The sequence below is a fragment of the Alexandromys fortis genome, unplaced genomic scaffold (genome assembly GCF_014885135.2).
Source record: "Alexandromys fortis isolate MF-2015 unplaced genomic scaffold, M_Fortis_MF-2015_v1.1 scaffold_5, whole genome shotgun sequence".
In the NCBI taxonomy this organism is placed as follows: domain Eukaryota; kingdom Metazoa; phylum Chordata; class Mammalia; order Rodentia; family Cricetidae; genus Alexandromys; species Alexandromys fortis.
Genome location: NW_026067924.1, coordinates 13482136 through 13509213, shown reverse-complemented (window position 1 = coordinate 13509213; position 27078 = coordinate 13482136).

Sequence of the window (27078 nt, the reverse complement as noted above, 5' to 3'; positions counted from 1 at the left end):
GTCAAAGTTTCTATAAAATAACAAAATTCTTTTTTTTTTTCAAAATTCTTTTAATATGTTTCCAGACCCTACCTAGTTCCAAACCTAAGTCATCTAATTGAGTATCCTGGTTTCCACAGGAGGGCAAATAAATGATCAATACTAAAAGACTCTCAAACACATTTGATGGTTAGACTGAATGGCAGAAAGGCTTAGAACATTCTACTTCATTTTCTCTTTACTGAAAAAAAAAAAGCAATGCATGCAACGGCATCTGATGAGTCAATTTCACTGGCTAAAGCTATAAAGTCTTCATGTCTCTGTACTGCTGAATCCTCAATGTAAATCAATTAGACAACTTTGCCCTCCAGAGAACGGCTGCTCCTCAGAAAAGATTTCTTGGTTGATATAAAACAGCAGTAATTATAAGTATTAGGTGTGTGTGCACTACATCTGGTTTGGACGAAGAAAATTGTCTCCACTTGGATTATTGGGACATGCACAGCAGGGAAAGTGTATATTGCATTACTGCAGCCCAATCTTCATGACTCTAAAATCAGTAGGGGTCATGGGCATGAGCTGAAGCGTTCACAGGAACAGACATTAGGCTTGAATCACGGTCCCCTTGATGCAAAGATAGGTCTGAACAGTCACGATATGCAAACGTCTCTTCACAGTTTGTCACTGGTCATTCTCTGTAACTGTTTCCTTTTAACTGGCAGTCCTGCAGCCTAATGCATCTGGCATCCACATGCAAGTGGATAAAGTGTCTACAATGACTTTTAAAATGCTTTTCAAGAAAGATTCTGCCATCCTACATCATCTTATTCATGCTGAAGGCATACTATTGCCTTTGGGGGGAATATTCAAATTTGTAAAACATGCAAAATAGGAATGAAGCGACACTTCTGAAAAGCTGCTACTTAGAGAACAATGACTTGTTCTAGCATTTGTCCCGAGAGCAAATGATAAAAGATTTTAAAAATTAACCAAACAGGCTGTTATCCCAGTAATAGTATTCCCAGTCTCATTAATCTACCATTAGGAATTTGGCATGTGTCAGTTTGCTTGAATAAATTATTTCTTTCAAATTGCAAGAGTTCTTAATTTTTTATTTCAATATATTAAAAATCATTTATAACTCTCATGTAGATCTCTACTAAAAAACCAAAGCAATACCTTAAAACCAGAAATTCTTTGGAAGTTACTAAAATCATCATGCCATCTAAAAAATACCTCCCTTTTCAAATTCATTTCTTGCAGGTTATCATAACTCAACTATCGATTTCTATGAGCAAGCTTCTGCTTTCAACCCTCATCCATATGATTTCCTGGAGTCGTATGTCTAAAGCAAGGATATTAATAATCTTCAGGAAAACATGACAACAAATAAGGAATGTTACAACCAAACAAATTAGCATTCATTTTTGCTTACCTTCATGGCTCACAGAATTAGAAAGAAGTTAAAAATGCTAGTCTGGTTTAAGTTCATCACATGCTAAAGAGTGGCAATGCTATCTTGTGCAGCTGAAAGAGAATGTGGGTGATCACTTCTTACAGCCATGCAGCAGCATATCACAGCACACATGGTCTCTAAAACAGAATTATATTTACATATTGAAGCACTCCTAAAAGACAATTGAGGCATATGTTAACATCTCTGCCAAAAAGATAGAATTGTTAAATGTTCTTCAAAAGAAACGCATCACAGAAAGCTGTTGAGACCAAGTCAGAATGTTTCGATCTTAGATATCTTACACACACACACACACACACACACACACACACACACACACTCCTGCTTACAATAAGTTTAATACCAAGATGCTACTTATTTCTTATGTAACAAGAGCTTACACAAGCAAAAACAATTCAATAATGCTAGGATTCTGATAATTTTCCTTTAACTATATGGCAAGTTATTTGGCTAAAATTTAATTGTTTTTGTAATGAAAAGGCCTGAAATAATATGAAAATATGAAGATTGATTTGAAGTCATATGATATATTTTAGCAGTGCTTGCCTATATTTATCACATGGAAACTACAAAAACAGTGAGTACCAGATCAGACGTGATTTAAAACCTCTTACTGTGATCCTATTGGGAGCAGCAGATAATTGAAAACACTTAACAGAATATTTTAGGGAATATTGCCAAGGATTAAATAAGAGAATTGCATTTCATTTTTACACGCCAGACAAAAGTCACCTTAAATGATGGTAACAGTAGTTAGAAGAAGGAAGGGAATTGGGCTTGGGAAAGGCGTAATTTACATAAGGTGCTTTTTATCTAACATTTTCTTTCTTTTGTTGAATTTGACAATTTACCAGTGCCTTTTCAGAAGTGTCTGACAACCCTTTTAATTAAGCAGCAAGCAGTGAAAAAAAAAATGACAGCCAATGTGTTTCTAGAGTCTTAATGGATTTCTTGAACAAATTTGCCACCTCAAGGGGAACTCTAATTCTGAAGGCAGCATTCAGTGTTCAGTTCTTTCTTATATAGAATCTTAATATGGATTAAAACTTGGAAGATGTGTTTATCCATTTTGGTTAAATCTCTCTCACCTCTAGCTTAAACTAGCAATATGTTTTTGTGCTGCCTGAGTCCTCCACATATTATAAAAGATAAGGAGGGTTCTATATTTTTAGCATAATGACTAAGAAGTAACATCCAGTGATTTCAAGGGTCAGCAAATATGGGGAACTAATTAGCAATGTCAATTTTGAGAACTAAGACTGTATTGCTGAGGTGATACATGCTTTGATAGCACTCAAATAATAATATTAAGTATTAGTAAGGAAAAATATAATGTATTTTTATACTTGCACCTACCAATAGAGCAGAAATCTGATTTTACTTTATAATTAACTACCTTATTAAACAGCAAGATATTTTGTCTCAGACAAAAGTATTTTAGATACTATAAATTTGGCCTCACTGTGAATCAGCTCTATGTGGTACTTGTTAAATTGCAAAGTTCTTTAGAGTTGGCTCTTTTGGTTAGTGTAAAGTTACAAATAAATGGTGTTCTGGTTCAGTTGGTTCTATAATCTGTGGGGAGGAAGCATCTGTTGGATTCTTGTTTGTATAGGTAATGCCACCTAATCTAATAAAGAAAAGGTACACAGAATAACAGATAGACAAACTTCCCATGTTTGAAGACAAATGTCACAATTCCCTAATTAAAACCTAGAAGAAAATAAATGGAAGAGGCCTGAACTGATAGTGTGTGATAGGGTGTGGCTCAGTTCTTGTTCTTGTGGGTCTTTATTTAGTATCAGTGGAGGGCAGATTTTTCACCTCAGAGCATCCAGACACTTTAAGTCAGATCCCAGTGTTAGTAACATAATGCTTTGCTTGCTTTTTTGCAACCATAAAAGGAAGACATGCTGGTAGCTATTTAGTTCTATGCCATGAGCAACAGAGAAGAACAATCAGATGCATTGTCTGTGCTTTGTAATATCTTGGCTTATAAATTATTTTTATACAAATGTAGATATGAAAGACACCCTTACGATAAAGCAGATTACGTATGTTCATGGAATTTTCCAGTGGAATACTACAATGGCTATCTCCTAGCCATTCTCTGCTTTCCCACTACACCATAAAGCAAACATGAGACTACTATACTATACAGGGAGAAGAGGAGAAAACAAAGAGGAGAGAGCTTTTTGAATCACTATAACCATAGTTTCTTTTAATGCTATGCATTTAGTTATCTGAAACACTTACAGGTATTTTTTATTTTGATACTCAATGGCTATCAAATCAATAATATAGAATATTTAGTTTTCCTGGAGTATCATTTTTCAAAATAATAGAGCAATCAGCAATCCCTACCTGCCTCTGTGGCTTTATACTCTCTAAATACGGTAAGTTACCAATGAGAAACGTGAGCTAGACACCAACTTGACCCAATGGGAATAACTTAACTTACTATTCAGAAAATCAATATACTTATAAGCTATAAACCTACTGAGAAACAGGATGTATACTATAGATCAATCAGATATTGATGGATTTGCATATAGGTCTTTTATAGACTAGGAACTTGGCATAACATATAGGTTATACACAATATTTAGTAGTATTAAGAGTTTATAAATTCAAAAGGGAATTGTAATACACTCACATTTTATAGGTTATTTATTGCTGCATTCTGATAGTAGTTGGATTGTGTCACTTCTGCCCAATAGGACTCAATGTGCTCTGGAATTTTTGGCTGCAGCATCATAAAGGGTTCTTTTACCTGGATCTGCTGCAAGGCAGAATGCATCTTGAAGTTACAGTGGAAGTTAGGACTCTGTGTTACATAAAGCTATTTTAGTATTTCTGCAAACATGTTTTATCCAGCTGGTTTGTAAAGTCATGAGCTGTTCCAGAGACAAGAAAAAGAAAGACACTAGCACTAGGCCTGATGTTTCATTGAATTTTTCCCCCAACTCAGGCATTTGAATCCTTGATCCCCAGTTGCTGTGGGAAAACACTCTTCCACACCGTAAAGATTTGTCACTCGTATTGGTTTTTGAAAAATTGCTAATTGGTCAGTAGACAGGAAGGAAACATGGGCGGGGATGACCAGACTAGAGTAATTCTGGGAAGAGCAAAGGCAGAGACACAGGCACCAGCCAGACACAGAGGAAGCAAGATGAGAATGCCTCACTAAGAAAAGGTACTAAATCATGTGGCTAAACATAGATAAAAATTGTGAGTTAATTTAGGTTGAAAGAGCTGGTTAATAATAAGCCTGAGCTAATAGGCTAAATAGTTTATAATATAAGCCTCTGTGTGTTTTGAGGGGGACTGGAATGATTGTGGATCAGGTGGGACAAAACTCTCTGCACCCAGTTGGGGGCACGGTTTGCAGAGATTTAGGAGATGTGGTCTTATTGCAGTCTGTCAGAGGAGCAGACCTTGAGATTAAGGTCTCATTCTCCTCCCAGCTAACTTTTTCTGCTTTGTGCTTATGGTTAAAGACTTAAGCTTTCAGCATCTTGCTCCAGCCATCATGCTTGTCAGTTGCTCTGCTGTGCCTATCCACCATGATGTACTCTTATCCCTCTATAACCTTAAGCCAAAATAAACTCTTGTGTCTATAAGTTGACTCTGGTACTTTATCATTACAAAAAAAGTGATTAATACTCCAGATATTACTAAGTCCAGTCTCCTGGAGTACAGACTACAATGTCTCAGATTCCTGACTCATGTTCTCTCTCTTCCTTCTTTTATAGAATCTGTAACCCCTGCCCATGTGATGACGCTATCCAAATACAGAGTGGATCTGATCTGCTCAGTTAAACCTCCCTGGAAAGAGACTCACAAGCACAGCCTGAAGTGTGTCTCCAAGTAATTGGAGTCACAGCTAAGCTGACAATGAGTATCAACATTCATACTAAGATAGTGAGAACCAACTGCCCTCCAGAGTCATAGATATAGGATTTACCTCTGCTGTATGTCAGAGAAAGCTCGGTTTCATAAAATGCATTCTCAGGATGTCAGAAAAGATGCAGGAGGACAGGGAAGGGATATGTGTACACTGCAATTGCCAAGATTTATTTTGTAACAATATATTGATCCTAATGAAAATAGATTGTTTGGGTAGCAGCCAAAAGAATGTTGGTGAAATCCTGTAGGTTTTGCTTTATATTCAGATAGTTCTCAGTCAATGCCAGTCATTTGCTTTGCTTCATTTACATTTTTGGCACATACTAGCTATACAGATGAATGGGTTTCACTGGGATGTTTCTGTATATGTTCATGTAGTGGGTTGGCCATGACTATTATTGTTTGACACTATTCCAAGGGAGACATGAACAAAGGGTCAATTCATCCCAGATAGGAAACTAATGACAGACCAAAGTAGGTATACCACCAAAGTTCAATCTTGGGCATGAACCAGTGAGTTGTATTTGGGTTTTTTAAAAGAATATGAGTAAGAATTTGCTTACAGGCACAGAAATAACTCAAAGATAACCTCATGATCAAGTCCCCTTCCCAACAACCAACAGGGATGATGCTCATGGGACCTGGAAATAGAGCCCACTGAACAACTTGCAGGCAGCTCAACAAGTTAGAGGTTGTTTCTTGCAGGCAGCTCATGTAGTCTGAGCCTCTTTAGGCATCTCAGCTTGTCTCTGACTCTTCTAGGCAGATCTGTGTGCTGATAGTGCCTTGTAGAGTTCCTTACTGGTTAAAAATGCTTGGAGAAGGAGGCAGCTAATAAACCAGGTCACTTTCAGTGGTTTCTGGAAGCCACTGGGTTGTTTGCCTCCTGAGTTTAACAGGTTCCCTGCAGTGTAGGACATTTCACCTCCTTTTAGAATATTCTGTGTTTTAAAAAGCTTCCCTTCAAGATGGAAATTCATCTCAGAGGAAACTGTTACATAGAATGCATCTAATCTTATTGCACACAGAATTTGATTCTCTGTCTTCTCTTCTTCTCTGTCTTCTCCAAGCAGACATCCCTGTCCATAAAAATCCCCCTCCATCTCCTGTTTATACTGATGGAGCTGTACTTGCCCTTCATGGCTAAAAACACTTTAATACCATGATTAATTAGGGTCTTTATGGGAAATTTTAACCACACACTGATGGAGCTAAGGACAAATACCATCTGTTGTTTCCTAGAATTTTTTGCTGAGATTATGTAAGTTATCTACAGAAACACACACACACACACAAACACACAATACTCTCATTGATGATATTGGAAGATTAACTAAAAGCAACTCCAACTTTCAGTTCCATTACAAGAGCCATCTCTACAATGAACAATGTCTCCATCACATCATGGATGACAATATTGTCAAGTCATTGCAGTTGGGTTTCCCTTTCTTTTTTCTGTTTATGATCCTCACCATGAAGAATTAAAGGCAGATAATGAATAGGAAAGTGTGGCAGAGACTCTAGAGTAAGTTCTGTACCTATTCATGTGTTGTTATTAAAATTAATGTCAATAGTAAGCACAATTTATGATGTGGATTCCCAGGAATACTCTCTCCCTTTTATAGAAATTCAACCATATTTTAGGTTTCAAACCAGTCTCACTGTTCAGTAATTGTACAGACCATACAGGTCTTATGATCCTTTTAAAATTACTTAATCTTCGTGGGCCTACAATGAAGTGGGGGTTATAAAACCCATGCTGTACAGCACTGTAAGGAAGATTAAATGAGCATTTATTCATAATTCAACCAAAATTGTGCCAGAGATTCAATAAGCTCTATATCGACACTCCTTAAATAAGTAAAGTTTACTCATTTGTTTTCCAGTTTGGAAAGTATTTCTCTAATTTATCTGTTTTTAAGTTTTGTTTTTCTGTACACATATCAATAAACAGGCACACATAGGTATCTATGTAATTGCAGACACACCACTGAGAATAATATCCTTTTCCATCTCTACAAAAATATTGTAATAATGTGATGGATGGTTTGGGTTGTCAACTTGAATAACTCTGGAGTAAATGAAAACCCAAGCATCTGGACATTCCTGTAAGCTGAGTTCTTGATGCATCATTTGTGACATGAAGATCCACGCTATATTTTGGTCATATCATCTAATGGAAATCTACATAATAAAAGGAAATGGGGAAAGGAAGTCGTTTCTTTGCTTTCCCTCATTTCAGCTGGAAAGGTCTTCTGTCCAGTTGTTGTGCCATTTCTCCGCTGGGATTAGAACCTACGTTTTCTGGATTCCAAGGGAGACTGGGAACCACAGCTCTTCAGGAATATGCTGGGACTCGAGCGCCAGATTGTTACTGCTGAGATGTAGAGTCCCATGGGCTGAACAACTACAGAATTCTTGGCCTTTCTATTAGGAAACAGTCATTGTTAGACTACTTGGACTATATCCTGTTAGTCACTGTAATAAATTAAATATATATATTATATGAATAAATATATAGTGATAGAATTATTCAAATATATACATATATATGTATATATAATTCTATCATTAAACACACACATGCACATACACACACATTTATTCTATTTTTTTTTCCTTTAGAGGACCTTGACTACAACAATAAGTATCCTTGTTATGCTTTTCTTTAGCCCTTATTTTAATACACCAGTCTGAGGAAATGCAACTCTTTTCCAGAAGTAAAGAACTATTAAAGAGCCCTGGAAAGATCATTAATTTCCCCACTCACCCACTTAAAAGCTGGACCACACACATTAATCACTCAAACTGCCTTTTTTTTTTCCCATCGTGATGTGGTTACAATTCATGGTTGTTCTGCCCTAAGGAAGAGATTTTGTCACAGGTGGGTGAATTCAGCACTAATAGCATTACCCTTTATTTTCAGAAAAACTTTTGAGGTCAGAAGAGTCCAATTAACAATTCCAGTTTTGCATGTTTTTGGTTACTGATCGAGTTTAATTATTTCCTGGGCCTTTGTTAGAAAACCCAGACATCAACTTCCCAACTCACAATTGCTGTTCAAGCTGAGTGGTCACGTGGTAAGCTTCTAAAACTGATTGCATAGAGGTGACTATAAGATGGAAGCCTCCACTTTCACATTTCTCTACCTTCACCCTCTATAGTCATGAAAAAGGAGTAAGTGGTAATTCCTCCTGAGAAGAGAGAGTAGTGTGGGGTTGCAATGTGCCAGGCATTTCTGCATTTGCTTTCTTCCTGTCAGATTATTTTTTAGCTATGCATATATGTGTCTACAGAGGCCAGAAGAACGTATCAGATCTCCTGGAGCAGTTACAGACTGTTGTAAGTCACCCATATTGGTGCTCGGAACCAAATCCAGATCTGGGAGAACAGCAAGAGCCCTTAATACATGAGACAAATGAGCTGTCTCTGCAGTCCCAAGATGTTTCCTTAAATTTCCACTATTAGTTGCTTAACAACGACATGGGGAAATAGAACTGGCACCTTTAAAAGACTTTATGATGCTGGCTTGTGATTAGCTATTTTCTTTTTAAACATTCCTTTTCATTATCTAAAAGATAGAGGATTCAAATGTGGAAGGCTGTGCATTTGTCCTACATAAGTCTTTTTCCCAAACTATTCTTTGAAACTCCTTCAGCTTCCACCTGGCATCTGTTGTTCTTAGGAGTGCAAACACTTAAGGACATACCACCTAATGGAGTCTCTACTAACTTTTCTCAGCTTGTCCTTTATTCATAGAAGAACATGGTGGTGGCTTTTCAGCCAGTGAAGGATGTACTGTAAGTGATTCTGAATTCCTGCTGCTACACCTAAACCAACATTTCTACTAAGAATTAAGATTACATTCTTTGTGGATTTATTTACTTGAGTCAAGTGTCTTTGCCTCTTCATGCTTGCATAGATACAACATTCAACTAACAACTACTGGACATCAGTGGACTTTCTTCCCTGTTGCACTTCTTGGAGGAGAGGCTATGGTAGAGATAAGCAATAAGGATCAACATCTTTGAAATTTTTAAATTAGGAAGTGGTCTATTGATTCAGCAAGTTGTGGGGGCCAGAAAATGTGAGCCTATTTCCTCCATGTTGACTAAAGGTTAGAGAGTTGTAACTTACCTAATTCCTTCAAGGTTATTGTGCTTCTACAGCAAACAAAGGACCCTCTATATTTCAGAGAGTTCTGTTCTCTCAAGGTTATTGTCAACAGGTGTGGCTAATAGCCAGACCTTGTATTCCAGGAATAGAGAAGGAGGTTGTTCCTACCTCAAACAAGAGTCTGAAGGAAACAACAGGTAATCTTGGTATGCAGTCAAAGATAATTATTATCTGTCCAAAGGAGACAAGAGTGGATAACAGTTTAGATAACCCTGTTTTGGTGGCTCTTCAATTATAAAATTATCTAAATTGAGAATCACCTTGTAAATATACCCATTAGTAGATCTATGATGATGTTTCCAGAAAGTTTAAAAAGATACCATCTTGAATGTGAACAGTAACCATCCCACAAACTGCAATTCCAAATTGAGTAAAAAGAATAAACATGATGAATGCTAGCATTCATGTGTCTTTCCTTCTTGACTGCAAGTACCATATGACCAGCCACATCGTATTCCTGCTAGCTACAGCCTCTGGAACAGAAAGTCAAAATAAACCCTTCCTCCTTTGGATTGCTTCTTGGGTGTCCATTTAGTCACAAGTAATTATAACAGAAGTCAAATAATGTAATCAGAAATTCTTGTTTCTTATAGAAAAGGTTTGCCAAAGTATTTGCACGTTTTAAGAATGAAAATGTTTTAGCAAGTGAAAGCCAAGAGTGTCTGCCACAGGAACTCAAGTCGGCGGTAACTGTGAATGGGTAGTAGAGGCAAACACAAACTGTATGCAACAAAATCTTCTGAGATACAGAAGTCAGAAACATTGATAAAGTTTTAATGTCTTGTATAAGTGAGTTCTGCTGGAACGAAATGAAGCTGATGAAGTCCCTAGAGATTGTAGTCCAAACTATGATTGCTCTTGTAGTAACTAACTGACTTTGAAAGCCTTTCTCGTGTACTAGGTAAGAAAAACAGTGCATTAGGTAAAGCAGCCTCCTAATGAGCATCCAAAAATAAGCCACCTAATGGGCTGTCATGTCCAAGCACTGTTGCCAGTAGTTATGTCTTTAATGGGTTTCTGTCAAATGATGGGATAAAAATAATGAGTTTCTCTTTGTACTTCTTTGCTCATCCCTATATATGTTTTTATTTTTATATCTCTGTAACCCAAACAGTACCTTGTAAAGGGAATGCATGCAGAATTGCACCGAGATGCAATCTGAGTCCATCTTTTCAATGTTCGTAAGATCATTAGAGCATAGTGAAGGGAAACACTCTATAGACCTGTGGCTTTCCTTCATTGAGACACAGTATGGCTTCAAGTTGTTCTTTGATCTGCTGTAGGCACTGGTCTCCATGACAATCATTCTTGTTTGTAAATATTCTTATTATAGGTTGTTCTGGCTTTAGTAGGAGCAATTAAGAAGTTTCTCTTTCTCTTGGCTACTTACGATTTCTTCTTGATACAAAACTTTTGGTTCCTTTTTTAACATTAGGAATGTGCTAACTAATTCAGATGATTTGTTAGCATCTTTAACCTACCACTATTATATTCTTTGCCTTTCACTTTTGGTATAGTTTTCATAGTTCTTGTTTTTGATAATTTAAAATCTTTTAAAATAGAAAGCTCAGCTGGCTATTTAAAAAAGAGACTTTATACATCAGATCCTGAAATGAATTTAGCATTTTAAAGCACAGTTAAATAGACATGAACTTCCTGACCAGTAACTGAAAGGTGAAAAGAGATCTCTAAGAAGGGTGTGGTGGTGCAGACCTGTACTTGTCACACTCATGAGTTGAAAGAAGGAGGGTCAAGAATTCTATGATGGTCTGGAGTATATAACAAGATCCTCTTTCAAACATTAGCATGCCTGAAAAAGAAGGAAGAAAAACAAATGTAATCCTCAGTCAGAAAGTCAGAGGTCAGCAAATACTTTCTAAAAAGGGGAGATAGAAAAAGTCGGAATCCTGTGGACATCACGTCTTAACAGAGAAAGGAAGAAAGCAGCTACCTCCTTTATCAACAGCATTGGGCCTGTATTCCAATAACCGTGTGTTTACAAAAACAGGCACCCTGCAGAAATTAGACCTAAGGATGGAGCTCGCCAAGTAAGTCAGGGTTCTTCAGAGAAGCATGACTTATGTGGAAATAAGTTCACATGTTTAGGGAAGCCAAGAAGTACAGGATAAATGTTGAAGCTGAGAACCCAGGACTCTTGAGTTTAATTAATACTGAGAATTGTAGGGAACTCAGCTGTAAGTCTGTAGCCCAGATAGATAGCAGGTACAATGCCCAAACACAGCAGAAGATGAAAGCCCCATCTCAGAGGAATATTTTGCCTCTTCCTGCCTTTTTTGTTTAGTTCAGACTTCAAGTGTTACCTGACACATATGGATGAGAATGATCAACTTAATTCAGTCAATTGATTCAAATGCTAACTTATTCAGAGACACATTCAGAAACAATGTTTTCCCAGCAACCTAGCAACCCTAGTGCCAGCATGCATCATATAACAATTGCGGGAGAGGAGTAAAAATGTAGTAACTGTAGAAGGTTTATGAATGTACAAAAATCAGAAATTCAGAAGGAAATGTGCCACATACCAAGATACTTCTAACAATGCTCACCTGTGTTGTATTCTGCAACTTCACCCCATCCTTGGTTCTGAACACAAAACATATATGCTATAATCTGTGTACCAAAAATGGGTTGTAAAAATTTGGAAATTCAGAAGAAGGGCCACTAATTAGGGCCCCTAAACCATTAAGGAGGCAGTCATAAGAATCTTTGCCTGGGTGAAAAGAAAATTGGTCCTGCAAATATTGGAGGAAAATACAGCTCAGATTCTAGCAGAAAGATTTACAGCTTCCTGGATCAAGACCCATGTGGAGAAAATGACCTTTCCCTGAGGAGGCAAATGGGTGAAATAAAAGTAATCTGCCGAGCCCCAGTCTCACATGCAAGAGCCAAAAGCTGCAAGGTGGGAGCTGAAAAGCAATCAGTAACTGGTGCACACATCAACCTGAGTTTATTTTCCTACCATTGTTTTCTTGTTGAGTTACTACCAGAAATTGCTCAGATTGCCTGGCAATTACTGCATAAGAGGAAATGTCAGGTAGCAATCATGTATTTCCAAAATCTACCAACTTTTGATAATGCTAAGAACAATTAGCAGTTTAGTATCTGTAACATCAAAGCATAAAAGGATAGCTCTGTGTGTGTGTGTGTGTGTGTGTGTGTGTGTGTGCAGATGTTTGTAACTGTGTTTGCATATGCCAACATATGTATCAGTAAAGTCCTGTTTTGGGGAACTAATGCATGTTAGTCTGAAATATATCTCTGCTTCTCAATGATTTTAAATATGTCATTTATTACACACTGATGATAGTACGTAATACTGAAAGTTTCTATTATATTAATTTGTGTTAGGAGTTAGAGAGATGGATCAGCAGGTAAAGTTAAGAATATTTACTGATCAAGCAGAAGTCACTGGTTTATTTCCAAAGGCTCTGATGTCCTACCCTGGCCTTTTGGGCACCTGTAAGCACACAGTACACATAAACTTATGCAGAAACACACAGATACACATATTTTTTTAAAAAAATCTTTATATGCTTATTTGGAAAATAAAATATTATCAACTATGCATGCATACTCTTTTCCTCCACCTCCTTCACTTTTGAATTTTACAAGTTGTTGAAATAGAAGGTTCTGACATGTTTATAATGCCTCATTTTGATTGATTGATTGATTGATTGATTAATGATTGATTGATCTATTGATGGATGGGTAGTGAAGGATGCTGGAAGAAGGAGGCAGGGCTATTCTGAGAAAAACTCTTTGAAGATATTTTAAAAGTTAGGCAATTTGTCACTCAATAAAAATGTGTCTACGTGATACATAAAAGTTTGGCACCCCAGCTTGACTGAATGGCTGCACATGTCAACAGCCTAAGTGTCTGTGTGCAGCTAGACAATCCATAATAGGACTCCTATTATTATAGTGTGCGCTCACCATTCCTGCGTAATTACCCAGCTCCAACCAGTTCTACCAGGACACTCTGCTTTAGTTTCAAAAGCCTCTGCATAAATTGCTGGTTATCTCAACATTTTACACACTAGTTGGTCTTTTTACATTTCTTGAATAATTTCTTTCTAGATAGTGAAAACTGTGCAATCAAATTGATAGTGTAACTGTTCCTGTGGCAGGGAACATCCAGAGCTTGCCTAAAAATTCTTCAAGCCATCTGTAATATTATATGTCCAGGGATTGCCTACAGGTACCTAATTATACTATCTCCTAAATATCTTATGCATTTGCTTTTACTGATAAGGGTTAATCCACAAGTCTCCCAAGGGCTTTACCTATGTTAAACAGACAATATTATTTCTTGTATGGAAAACCTCCATACATTATTTTCAGCACATCAATTTGGTGTGTGCTTAAGAAATGTTATCTGGTGAAAAAAAAAAGATTAACGAGTAGTAACTCAATGCAGTGCTGTAGGAGATACTTTATCACCGAAGCCATCCTGGGGAGTGGCATGTACAGTTTTTCTATGTTTCTTCTGGAGTTTTCAAAACAAAATGCTCTCCACTCACATTCCCCCCAAGGAGACCAAAATTATTAATGGCTTAATATTTGTAAGCAGCTATAGATTCTCATAGCCAAGGACAGAGCATCTCATTTGTAACACACAACCTCAAGAAACAGAACTGCATTTGAAATAAGCTCTGCCCAAACTGTATTTCACTTTGTATTATAAAAAGCCAATTTGCATTTTTAACTAGTTTCCACATTGTTCGTTTTTATTCCTCTTTTATCATGTGGATATGGATGGATAGAAAGATGATGTTCTGATCAAAATGTCTTCTGTGATAGAGAAAAGTATGAAGAATTCCTTTACAGAGAGTGATTAAAATAATACCACAACATTCACACAAGTAAGCAACTCTGCTTATTGTCTATAAATGTTCAAAATTATAAAAGTCTTGGGAGATGAAAATTTTCTAGCTGGCTGAAGTACTCAGAGTTAAATGGCTTCCTAGATGTAACACACTATCACTTAGTTTAAGGACAGTAGTTTAACATATTATTTAACTGTTGTCCAGAACATTCGGTTGTAGATTTATTAGCTAGGATTGACTAAGTTTTTAATAACCAGATGGCTTGAATTTGGGAAGGAGGAAATTTCTTGCCATTGAGGACAAATAAGGATGAAGGAACAGAATTCAAACTGGTAAGAGGCTAAGGGGCCTTAACTCAGCTGGGCCCAATTAACCTATCCTGTAAAGGCAGCTTTCACGAAGCTTTTCCCTCAAACCCACACTTTAGAGTCTGATTTTTGTTTATTTGGTCTGGTTTTGTTTGTTTATTAATTGTTTGTTGTGGGTTTTGTCTTGGGGTGGGTTTTAGTTATTTGTGTATATGTTTTAACTTTTGACTTGGGACAAAAGGACATTTGATGCGTGTGAAATGTTTTTGTTTTTTTTCTGTAGTGGAGCACACTTTTCCTGTGTGGAACAATGTGTGACCAATGATCTCAGAGGTTAGCTTTAGTTCCCTCAAGGCTTGCTCTATAAGAAAGCTCTAAAGTCCCTGCTGGCTTGAAACACCTAAAAGTCCTTATTGGAAGTTGTACATTTGCTGTACTTTGGTTCCCAGTACATCACAACAGTTTGATAGTGGTGCATTGACCTCCTGGGAGGAACAAGCTAGACAGATGCTGTGTTGTCTCTTTCAAAAATTACACTGACCTTCACGGATGTTCAAAAGGGTATGGAAATAGGAGACAAAAACATATCACTGAATAATCAGATCTTTCCACTGTGTTTTCATTAATACATATTTAAATATGCTTTTTCTCAAGACTCCAATAGTAAGTAATGCTTCTCTTCTTTTGAGCTATATTATATCTAGTAGCAGTTTGAAACCAGGAATTAAGGCTTCTCATCCTTTCATAGCCATTATGTCATTATGGGATATTATATTATTGTTTTGGTTTTGCTCTTTATTTAACATAGGCTGGCATTAGACTTGTATCAATTTCAGCTTAGCCTACCAAGCAGAGTCATACGAGTGTGAACCACCATGCCTGTATTTCTTACAGTACTCTTGTGATAAAACGTCTACTTCCTTTTGATATTGTCACGCTACAATTAAAATATGATATCAGAGAAGAGTGGGGTTGAGATTTAACTGTGAGCAGTTTTGAGGTGCTAGGAGATTGGCTTCATGCAGCTTAGTGTATATTAGTGAATGACTTAGAGACTAGAGATTTGTTCTTTAAGTCTATGTACAGAAGTCTAAGGAAGCCTCACACTCTGCTAGTAACTAAACTTCATGTGGTGAATGACTTCTCATCATAGGATGACACTTACCCCTAATAGGCAGAGCAGAGCTGGAGGTACCCGTGATGGAGATTATCTTTCTCTCAATGACTATGATTTTACAAGTATAATCTTGCATGTGGTCATTTTCCCGTGCAATGCTGGGTATTATGTGCAAATTTGCAAGGTTCTTTTAAAAAGCTTTTCTTTCTTCTGGGCTCAATGGGGATAATAAACACACATCTGTCTTTGAAGTAGAGTGGAGGGTGATTCCATGAACTCAAAAGGCCATTATGAAGGAATGTGAAGTAAAAGGTGAAAAACTTGACTAACAACCATTTGGAGATGAAAATGTGTTTTACTAGTGATTTCCATTAACTGATCAAAGAGGCATGTGTATGAGTACATGTATTTATGCAGGCTTTTAAACTAGAAGTTTAAATTTGTCTTTCTCTGTGTTTTATCAAATGAGCTTGGCCATCATCTAATTGACGGCGGCTCTCCAAAGGCACATCAAAGCTGGTCTGTCTCGTGCATCTCTGCAACTCATTTCCTAAATTTCCTGTTTTATTTTCTTTTAAGAGCAGCATTCTTTTCAAAGAAGGAACAGACCATTGTCTTTGAATACTGACAATCATTTCCCCTGGTGGCACTGAAACCAGAAAGAAAAGTGTTCCTTCCTCAAGGTCGAAGAGCCCTGTCTGTAGCTTCACCTTTCAGCCAAGAGAAGGTGTAGTACTTGCAAATGTTCTACTGAGCCAGAGTGATGTGGGAGTGTCATATCAATCTGTTGATTTCATTGGCTGAGCAGTAAAGAAACTGCTTGGCTGGCCCTCATAGGTTAAAGCATAGATGGGAGGAGAAAACAGAATAGAATTCTGGGCGCAAGAGGAAGTGAGGTCAGACTCTGCTCTGCTTCAGGAGAGACGCCATGCTCAGCTCTGCAGGATAGACACGATAGCTCTGCGCTCTGAGGCCAGGATGGACTTAGGTTAGAATCTTCCCGGTAAGCGCACCTTGGGGTGCTTACACGCATTATTAGGAATGGGCTAGTCCAGGTGCGAGAATTAGCCTGTAAGGGCTAGAGTTCATGGGCCAAGCAGTTCTTAAATGAATACAGTTTGTGTGTTGTTATTTCGGGCATGAGCTAGCCAAGCGGCCGGGGTGCCCCGCCGCCTCTCCTATTTCAACACCAGAGTCTGCACCAAACTGATTTGGTGCTCAGAGCTGTTGGTGAAGTGTTGAGTGACATCGCTAACACGTTAGATAGTAATGAAGTACTGCTTGCTAGCACGGACCACACACTGTGATAGTTCTGAGAACAGACACAGTATAGGCTCATTCTGACCTCCTGATAGACACTGTGAGTATGAAATACATCCATTTGCTCTCAGATCTCCCCCGTTTAGATGTAAGTACCAAGACTCAATGAATTTTTAATCTCACTCCTCATGTCTGTGCTGCTGTAGTTTTCAAGATGAGAATGGAGCCAGGACAAATGGAGCCAGCACAGAGGAAGAGATCAAATGGACTGAAGCTGCTTCTAATATCCCCTATTGTCACATGCTTTCCTCTTCAACAGTATCATCCTCTCATTAATCCTAACAACTGTGCTGGCTTCAGGAGCACTTACACTACAATTGAAGGGAGATAGAGGTCAGCACGACACCTGCATAAGGATAACGCTCATGTCCCTTAGGCATTCAATAATTTTCCCTCTGTCGTTTCATCATCAACTTTCTTGACCAACTTTCTCCAGCAGTGAAGACTGTACATCACTTTGGACTCCCACCCGCAGTGTCCTGCAAAGACAAAGCTGGGCAAAGTGGTCCAAGTCTGACCTTATGTCCTATCCATGGCAGCATGTCTTCCTCTAGGGCAAAGGTTCCAGAATCAGCTCTTCCTTACGTGTAAGGTCTAGGTTGTTTGGTGCTTAGTACCGCTTATCTGAGAAAACAAAATCCTATTAAAACCACCACTATACCATTCTTCCTCCTGTGCAGGTGTTGGCTTCAGCAAAATATAAGGAAACCAAAGTCTGTCAGTGTCTATCAGCACAACTGCGTGAACAATGCTCTGAGGGATGTTGAGGGTGGTTTGCATGTTACTGCCTATCACAGAACTTAGTGCATAGGTGGGTGCTCGCTTAAGCTGTCTCTGATTTATTTAGCTTAGATTTATTAAGGATGAAGGTCTCCTTTCTCCTCTACTTTGGTCACCTGGAGAAGATAGACTCAGGTTAAAATGACCAGCTGAATAAATTCTATAAATCTTAAGAGCAAAACACTGCTCATGTCCTTAGGATTATACATCCACGACTTGGTTTCAGAAACGAGGAAATAAAGAATGTTGAAATTCATGTCTGCTTCCTCCCAGGCTTCCCATTCAGATGGTCTCTTTCAGGGCCTTCTTTTAAAAGCACCATGAAGCAAGCATTATTTCAGGCCCATACTGCAGACAGACTCTCTAATGGTGACTGTTACCTGACGGCCAGATCTTTCCGGTGAGAATCTCAATAGGTGAAATGGAAATTATCAGTGAGCAATGAGAAGCATTCTAATAGAAACATCATTTACACTGGCAGCTTCACATCTGTTTCCCTTTCTAATTACAAGTACAACACTCCCCCAGACACCCAGCTCTAGCAGCAGGGGTATAAATCACAGCCATAAAAACGCTGCACACAACAACATGATTCTGATTTCCATACTTGCTTGTGCTTTGTGTTCAGGACCCCACATGTACTGAGTTCTGTGCCTGTCCTGTGTCAGATAAAATCTGGCAGTATGGAAGGAGAAGAAAGAGAGGTTTTACCGTAGCCATGCAATTTTTTTTCTCATAGATATCCCTAAACATCGTGTATGAACAAAGTAAGATTCTGAGAAAAACAAAACAAAACAAAAAAAAATGATGTGAGAAAAAATCAACTCTGGAAAGTTTTCTCAGACATTTGTCAATAAATATTTATTAATTCCTACTATGTGACAGGTTTGGTGCTAGCCTAAAGGGACAGAGGAATAAACAAAACAGACACTCTTAGAACTGACAACCTAATTCTAGAAAGAGACATTAAAGATGATTGCACAGAGAATACATAATTACTGCAGTGATGTTTCCATGAAAGCCAAACTTCAGCGCTCTACAGCAACACCACATTCAGGGGGAAAATTCCAAGAAGACAGAAAACCCTAAGGGAAACAGCAAAAAGACTACCAGAAACATTTGTCAGTTGCCCATCAGAAACTCAAGCAGGGTCAGACTTCCAGGATTTCTCAATTTCTAGAAAATTTGTAATTTGAAACAGAAAACAATGTGGAAAAAAAGGTTATTGAAGGCTATTTTACAGATTTGGCTTTCAATACTTTTAAATATAAAGAATGAGAACATTCACTCATGTTAGCTTTTATACTGAGAAGAAATATGACTCATGTTGATCAGTGTAGAATTGTCTCAAACACAGAAAACAGAATCATCTTGACCCTGATACAAGAGAAAGATTCTTATGACTCTAGAGGCAGCACATCTCTAATATGATGTAAGATTGTTGTCAGTACTTGAAAAGAAGAGAAAATGCTATTGAAAAAAAACTTGGGAGAAAGTGTAGAATTTTATATACATATATTTACAAATATATATGTAATATAGCAATATATTTGTATGTACTGTAAACTTCATGTAGATTTATATATGTGTGCACACTTCAAATACTGCCTAACCTATCAACATACTATGAATCTTAAACCTATGATATCTTACATTGGTACATGACTGTGTATACTAGATAGGTTTTTCTTGTTGTGCTAAACACTAGAACCAAAAGCAACTTGAGGGGTTCCATTGACTTACAGCTACCCTCCACTATGAAGAGAAGCCAAAACAGGAACTCCAGGTTAGAACCTGAAGGCAGGAACTGAACAGAAGCCCTGGAGGAGCATTGTTTACTGAATTGTTTCAGACTATTTACTCAGATTGCTTTCCCTTACAATTCAAGGTCAGGTTGGCACCACCCACAGTAGATGGCTTTTTAAAGCAAAGAAACCTAGCTTTAAAAACTACCTAGTAAATATTGAGTGTGGTTAATGCTTATATATTTGAATTTCATGACCACAGATTGAAGATTAAAGTATATCTCTCCATTTATAAACACCAGGGTCCCATCCCATTTTTCCTACCTCAAGGAATGTGGTCAGGAATTCCACACAGGCATATTCAGAGACCCATCCCCAAATAATTCTAGACTCTGTCAAATGACGTTTACCACTGACCATGGCATCTGAAATCATGGCAAAAAGCAAAACAAAACAAAGCTGACTCCATCCAAAATAAATTCTCAGGACCTCAGTGCAAAGACATTTTTGCCCTTCCTTCCTCAATAACTATGGCAACCAACTGATCTCCTTCTGCTTATTAATAACACTTCACATAAAGACACCACTGGGAACCCCAACCTCTACTTACTCTTCCTTGGACTTAAAGATAAGTTCTTTCTTGTTTGCTTTTCTGTATTTTGCTTTAACTCTTGTAGCCTCTGGCTTACTACCGTATACTGCACCTTTTCTACATTATGTGTGAAGAACCAAAATGAACCTCATGCTCTGCACTTTATACCTACCTTGCTTGGCATGTTTTGATATTTAGTAGTTTGGGAAGTTAAAAATAGAAAAAAGACTAAATTTTCTAATTAAGTAACATGTTGTCTTTTACCAAAGAGCAGAGTGCCACTGATTCAGCCATCGGATCCTTCTCATTTAACATCAGATTCCCTTTCAGTGTCTTACAAACATTTGGGCTTTTCTCATTTTAATAATGATGCCCCTTTCCTCTTTTTATGTTTCTTTAGAAACATAAAAAAGAAATAGAGCAATGATTTTCTATGATGTTTTAAAAAGGAAAACGAACACTCCTGAGTTCCACACTGCATGGCTAACTTTCTGTTTCCAGTCCATAATCTCCTAGCATCCTATCATGTCAGCTGAAGTTCCTAGAATCTTAGAAATGTAAAAGGCACGAACAATAATGATATTTGGTGTTTATATAGCAATATCAGGTAGAAAGATGGCATATTACAAGGAAATTGTTTATTACATCACCTCTTAGAAACCCCCATTGCTCCTGAAATATTAGGTGATGATAAAGAAGTTCAAGTCACTTGCACTGATTTTTGTCACAGCTATTTTGTGGCAGAACTCTTTTAAAGGCTCATTGTATACAGACAATGGGATGTTTTGCTTTGGGACAATGATCTTTGATCCTGTCATTTTAATAAAACTCTGATTGGCCAGTAGCCAGGCAGGAAGTATAAGTGGGGCCTAACATGCAGGAAGTAGAGGAGGAGCGATGAGAACAGGAGAATTCTGGAAAGAGGAAAGAGTCAGTCTGCAGTCATGACCCAGTCACAGAAGAAGCAAGATGAGAATGACTCACTGATAAAGGTACCAAGCCACATGGCTAACACAAACAAGAATTGTAAGCTAATTTAAGATATAAGAAAGAGTTAATAAGAAGCCTGAGCTAATAAACCAACCAGTTTATGATTAATGCAGACATCTGTGTGTTTCCTTGAGACTGCAGGACCAGGCAGGACAGAAAACCTCTGTCAACAATGTGTGTTTCTATAGAATACACATTGAAATGTTATCATCACTCAACTTCATGCTCACAAGGAAATTGAATCCCAAGTGGTTGGTTATATGTCAGTGTTTCTCATGCCTGCAGTGAATAACACCAGCAATGCAACATATTGGCCCATATGTGAATGTTAATTCGCCCCACAAATATCATAACAACCATACTCACCTCACTGGTCCTGCTTTCATAAGTATTCAACAAGCACAAGTGTAGATTTGCATTTCTATCTGAGATGTCTCCTGCCCATGTTCTTTCTAAACTTGATCCTGTAAAAGTGATGATACTACAATGTGCAGTCATCAGATCATATTCTGTCTTCAGTCTTTCTGTGTGCATGTTTTTATGTGTGCACATGTATATGTGCATGTACATGTGCGCACATGTATAAGGAAAGCAGAGTGCACCCATGGCTATTGTTCCACAGAGCCATCTAATTCATACCGAGATAGTCTCTTGCCAAGTAGGCTAGTCTAGCTGTCCAGAGAACCCTAGGAACTCTCCTGGTTTCTTGTCTCTAATTCTGGGATTACATGGGTGTGCCTTAATGCTTCTTTTTAATGTGGCATCTGGAGATTGAACTCAGCCTCTCAGAAGGACCTTGCAAGCACTACATTGATGAAGCCAGCTCCCCAGACCCTTCTTTGTCTTGCCTTTGAATGTGTGTTTCTATAGCAAGCTTCACAGGCTTCAGCTATAGTAATACGTGAGGAAATGACAGTGTGAGGTCACCATAAAGTTAAAAAATACCTCGAGAGTTGATCAATATTAATTTATGAATGCACTCTAAGTAATACACCTCCGTTTTCAGCTGACCATTTTTACTTCACAGAAAAAGCCTCATGGAAACAGAACTATAAACGTTCTTTCACACTGGCCTTGAGACTGGAAGGCAGGGAGAGCATTGATTTGAAGAACAGGTCACATTTTTATTATTGTGTTTGACCCACAGAAAGTGTCTTCATTTCCTCCATAAAGAAAAAACTCATTTGAAAAAAAATCTCTGTGAGACCCTCACGTCCCAGAGAAGGGCTATGCATTGTCAGAGACCTGAGTGGGAGAGGGCTTGCAAATTGGTTTTCTAGGTTGCTTTGACCAATCTGCTTTTCATTAGTTCCACCGGCACAAGTACTAAATGTATAAAAATGAGAGGTGTTTGTGTATGTGTGCTTACACATGCTCTTTGTTTCAGTGTGATTTATCATAGGGTCACACCCCAGAAGTTGGATCCTTCCAATGAGGGGGAAGGGAAAAATAATGATCGTCCTTCTGTGGGTCCCAGGCCTAAATTACTCCATTTTCCCAAGTCAGCAACTCCCCTGCACGTCTGAAGCACTAAAGTTGGTTCCTGAAAATATTGCCTGCTGGTTAAATCACCCACAATGGATAGGCCCTTAAAGAGGCAGACAGGCCTTGAAATTTATTGCCACATGCCTATATATCTTCCCAAGGTCTGCAAGTCTCTAGAGTCTTCCTCAAACAAGGCTTACCCCTGCAGAGGGCAACCAAGAGCCACGCAGCCTGCCAGACACATGCTTGTACCTTCAAGAAATTTAGCAGGGATTCCTGGTGTGGGCCTTTGCAAGACCTTGACAGTTGATCTAAGCCATGGGAACAGCCTGAAGCTGACCCATCGCTTGTTTTTACTTAGAAGTATATATAACTGCTTGTGAGAGACCAGCTTGGTGGATGAATATTAGTTCTAAGGCCTGGTTTTTCGGACATTTAGTCAGTTTCATATACACGTCCATAAACATTCTATAGAAGCTAAATTCTCACACACATCTATAGGCACCCAGTTTCTCTGCCCTCCTGCATCACTCTCTCATGGTAAGCAAGCAGAGTTTTACTGGACACCTCAAAATTTGTCCCCATTGTCCCCCACTTCTTATAGATGATTTTGGAACAGGCTTTTTCCATCTTTAACCAGCTTTTGTGAGCTATCCAGAAGCCAGGATGATGATAACTGGATTGCACAAGGTCTTAAAATCTATTCCATTCGTATTCAAATTTTCTAGCTGAGTCTTCCCAGTGTATATTGAATGGGACCACTTAGAACACAGCCTGTCATAATCGAAGGTTGCAGAGACTTGAGCTCCTTCCTTCGATTCAACTAGAATTACTCCTTTAGTGTTTGAAAAGCTGGATGGCTGTAAGAGGACTGTTATCAGTGTTCTTTTTTTTTGGGGGGGGGGTCTTATGAAAAGATAATATTGACTATTCCCAATGATGAAAATGTAAATTAACACAGCATCTGGGAAGACATGAAGTTTCAAATGCAGTTTACTTGAGATGCTGCTCTCTCCTTATGTGAGCTTTTAGATCCTGCCTTCCTGTCAGGACTGGTGTGCATTTCAGAAAACCTGCAACTATGCATGGCTTGCAAACCACTTTCAGTGCATTTTAACTCTGTCATTGGCATCTCAGAAACTTGGACCTAGAAGGAAGCACAGGAAACGGGGCAGCCTGAGAAGGGAGACCACATCATAACATCTTAGGCTTCCAACGTGCCATCTCCATAAGGACCACAAGCTCATGGTAGTCTCTAGGTTCCCTGGTCCTACTTCAGACTGATCAAGAGGAAATCATGGTGCTAAACTCTAGCAAATCTTCCATGTAAGTCTCTGTATTGACCTTTGAGAACCATTGCTTTGATATTTTTGAGGCTTTTGAGAAGATATTTTTAGCATAAGGTAGTTTCATTTTTTTAACTTTGCAAATTCACCAAGTATAATGTGTAGTTTTCCAATCTCTAGAAGAGGAAACTTTTAGAAAGACAATTTACTCAACTGGACTACTTCAATGCAGTCCACTGTCCAAATACTTTACCTGGGAGACAAAATTCTACCCAAGGTAGGATTTTCTGACTTTGGTGACATTATTGATGGATAAGCCAAGTGACACTCCCATGGTTAGTCATAACAAAAGAAGGTTAAGGAGAATAGAAAATGAGGGAGAAGATTAAAAAAGAAGAATGAAAGAACGAGGGGATGGAAGAATGGGAATATGGATGTCTGTCAGAATCATATTACATGTATTGGAATACTTATACACAAATTCAGCTTTCTCAGCCAGACACAATCTGGATGTAGATTATAAACATTAAAACCAAATATTGTTGTCCTTAAACTTGTCATCCTCATGCCTCAGACTCCTGATTGGAAGAATTACAAGTGTATACCACCACATCTGGTATTAGATCCACTACGTTCTTACCGCAGGTAAAAACTCTGAACAGCTAAAGCCACCACTTCATAGTTTCCATCTGCTGTATTATAGTCTCCTGTTATATTTAGTGAAACAATCTTTTATAACTATTAAGGAAATAGAATGGGCTAACTTCTCAAAATTGAAGCAAGGACAACAGAGCCCTGGATTGAATCCAGAGTGGTAGGTAGAAAGGGCACAGCTTTACATGATTCCTGCCTGGATTGAACAGGGAAAAGTTAGTGTCCTTATAATTAATCTTGGTTGTGCAAAAGCCCATGTAGGCATGTTATTGTATCTTAGCAATATATATTGGTAAGCATTGTTCCCTCAGTGTAGTTATATTTCAATTTTAAAAAAAGCTTGCCTGAAGATTAGAGAGTAAAACAGCCACATTGATCAGCTGTATAGACCAGGTAGTCACACTAGCTAGCAATAGAGGCCAGGTGGTGGTGGTACATGCATTTAATCACAATTCTAGAGAGGCGTATAAAACAGGAGAAGATATGTCTCAACCCAGTCTCATTCTGAAGATTCACCATTCCCATCTGAAGTAGAGGTAGGAGCCAGTGGCTGGCTGCTTTGCTTTTCTCATCTTCGGGATGAACCCCAATATCTGTCTATGAGATTTTATTATTTGTGCTACACCTAAGTGTGTGAAAGAGTCAGTCTCTGATTCTTGTACCTTCTCTTGGGACTCTTTTCCTTCTGTTGGTTTGCCTTATAAAATTTGGTGCTATGTTTTTTTTTTAATTTTATTGTATTTTATTTTCTCATGTTTGGTTGTTATATTTTAGAAGACTGTTTTTTTTTTTTTTTTTTTTTTTTTTTNTTTTTTTTTTTTTTTTTTTTTTTTTTTGTAATGAGAGACAGAAATGGAATTGACCCAGATGGAGGGGGATGTGGTAAAACTGTAATCAGGATATATTGTATAAGAAAAGAATCTTTGTGTGGTTTTGGTATCAGGGTAACTGTAGCTTCATAAAAGGAATTTGGCAATTTCAGATAAGATTGAATGGAGAATAACTTAGCTGAATTTCTTGAATCATTGTTCCAAAGAAAGAACTAGGTCTTTTGATTTCTAGCCTAGAAATTTACTGATGACTTTTCACATAAAATTACTTTAGGATAAAAATGAAAGTTCAGCATCATGAAGTTAGGAGCAAGCCATTTCATCCATCTAAATCTATACAGGACATCACCAACCACATAATACCATATTTATATAAAATAACTAGGTGTCCTTTCAACTGACGTAGTTGTGTCAATCTCACACATGTGAGAAAAAGATTTTATATTGTGTAATTATTTCAAGCTATTAAATATTATACCATATGGAAATACTGAAACGCAAATATAGACTCTGAACGCGTGGTATTAACTTACGAGAGGTCTTCCATAGTGTTAGACACCATCTGAGATAGCTCAGAAGTTCATGTCTGTGCTCTGCGGGCACACGAATGACACATTGACTTTTAATGGAGACCTGAAAAGTCAGTCTGGTACATTTCAGAAATTAAAGTGACTAAACCACCAGAAGGAGGAGGTATTAGTGTTGCTGTGAAAAGAATTCATACTGAAGTAAATGGACTTTTGTTTGGGCACAAGGTAAGCAAGTATTCTGAGGCCATAGTAGCATTTAAATATATCCCCACAACAAAAATTAAGATCAGCCAAATAGAAAACAATTGTTTCTATTTCTCTACTGAGTATCCCTATCTTATATAATTCCATGTATTAAATTTACTATGCTGGATTATATTCATCTCATTTTTGACTGCCAGAGTGGATAGTCTGTGGCTACCTTGGGGGCATATTTTAATTTTTTAAAATAAATAAGCACTGCAATTTTTAGTCAAAATTTAACTTCCATTTTAACTTTGTGTTTTGACTTATTTGGGATTTGTGAGTATGAAAGAGGACCATATAACAGATGTATAGAAAACACCTAACCCTGTACACAGTAAGTGAAACCCTTTACTAACAAGTAGAGTCCTTCTCAGACACATGAAATGCTTCTGAGACTAAGAAAACTGTTGGTTTTTCTCTCAAATTACTTTACATTCAATGGCTTTGTTCTTTAAATAGGCTAAGCATGTCAATGAATCTAAGTGTAAACATGAGACCACTTTTTTTTTTTTTTTTTTTTTTGTAAAATGAAAATCCGTGATAAGGGGGGATTGCTGAAGCAAAGGAGAAGAGTGTAAATATTTGATTCCCTGTGAGTTGGGACAAGGCTATTCATTAATTTAGAGGTGGAAGCTGAGAGGGCATTGGAGATAAGTAATGAAGCAAACAGGTCATTGATTACCTTCACATAATGTGATCTGCAAAGTCCAGGACCTAGCTTCTCAGTGAGCCAGGAGAAAGGAGCCGAGTGTTTGTTCACCCTTCAAAATGAAAACACATGATGCTTCCAATTACAAAGATAAAGAG